Source organism: Ctenocephalides felis, unplaced genomic scaffold, assembly GCF_003426905.1.
Source record: "Ctenocephalides felis isolate EL2017-DRISC unplaced genomic scaffold, ASM342690v1 CF-g0.4_SCAFFOLD_03571, whole genome shotgun sequence".
NCBI classification, from domain to species: Eukaryota; Metazoa; Arthropoda; class Insecta; order Siphonaptera; family Pulicidae; genus Ctenocephalides; species Ctenocephalides felis.
The window spans coordinates 7,859,769-7,861,455 of record NW_020539725.1 but is presented as its reverse complement, the minus strand read 5'-3'; positions in this window follow the sequence as shown (position 1 = coordinate 7,861,455).

The window sequence follows — 1,687 nt, the reverse complement described above, 5'->3', positions numbered from 1 at the left end:
ATCAACTCATCATTCGATATTAATGTTTTTTATTACAGTTTATTTTTTTGGGTTTTAATATTTTATCAAGTAATATAAAGCTATAAAAACTAAATTATTTCAAATTTAAATTAAATTAAATGAATGGTATGAATATGGAAACGTATTTACTGGTATGTTTTAGTTATTATTGATATTTTTATTAGCACTGCAGAGCAACTTGTTGGTAATTTCTATTATTAATTTTATTACATAAATTATTTAAATAATGTTTCATATGAATTTTTTGAATCATATTAGAAATATAAAATGATAGTCTAAGATTTTTAAGCACCTTTATTATACACTATTTGAAATTGTTGGCAAGTAGCAAAATATAAATCGAAACAGTTTTTATTATATCATTATGTACTAACAGAGTGAATTAAAATTTTGTCTTGAATGTTATGTATTTTATTAAATGTTTTGTATAAAATTTGTAATAAGATTTACTATTCTTAAAACAATAATACAGGCTAAAAGTAGAATTAAAGTATATCAGAATTTAAGCTTCTCATTTGAACTTAATTTCAATGATACTTTATTGATATACTTAAGCCTTGCTATACTTTTCTCATCACTTTATGAACTTTTTAGTGATTGAGTGAGTGAAATTAAATTAATTCAAAAATGATTTGATTTAAAAAAAAACATAAATTACGTGGGAAAGAAAGCAAAAGAACAACAACAAATTTTGACTAAAAATTACACTGGTCACATTACATTCCATGTAATTTGTTTCGATATGACTAAGCAAGGTTCATGATATCTAGAATGTCAATTACATATTTTTTATTAATCTACAACAGAAAGACATCAAGCTTGTTCTGGTGTCTGATCATGCCTTAGTTTGATTAGTCTAAATTTAATGTAGGTTTGTGTAACAGATGTTTGCATTCTTTTTTTCAATTTATTTCTTACCTATTTAAATTTGTTCGATGTTCTGTACGTATTGCAAAAGATAATAAAATTGTAATAAGTATTGCAAAATACAATAACATTGTAATAATAGTAAATGGACGATTCTGCTTAAAGTCATTGAAGTACTGATACTGAATGAGTACTTGTAAACTATACGTAGTTTGTTCTTGCAAGAAAAGCCAATTTGATAATATTATATTATTTTTTAGTTTGACATCAAAATTGTAAATAATATGTTAGCCAAAATTTGATCCTTGGTCGACCTTTTCCCGATAAACGGCTGCATCAATTTCGAAATTTTAAAAGCCTTTGGTTGAAACTTGATAAGGCGCTCATTATTTTGCAAAACAATCTGTCGAATCGTTTCTTTAGAATAAAAAGGATAGTTTATTTCAGAGAATTTCTCCTTCGGAAAGTAAATAAATAGCCAAATTATAAATATCTTATTTTATGAATTTAAGCAAAGTTAAAGACAAATATTTGTATATGCCGCCATTTTATTTCTATTTTAGGTCAAATGAGTTTAGCACAATTATAGTTTCAATACAAAAAATTATAATACGATATTAGGTTTTGTATCCTTTATACTTGACTATATTAATCACTTGAATCAATAATTATAATTTTAATCAATAGAACAACTAAAATTAATAATAAGCCTATCTGTGACTGTGATGTTTTCTAGTGTCCATCTATTTTCAGCCATAGGTACTTTCCGTGTGCGGCAATCCTATCTCAGTCTCCCCTG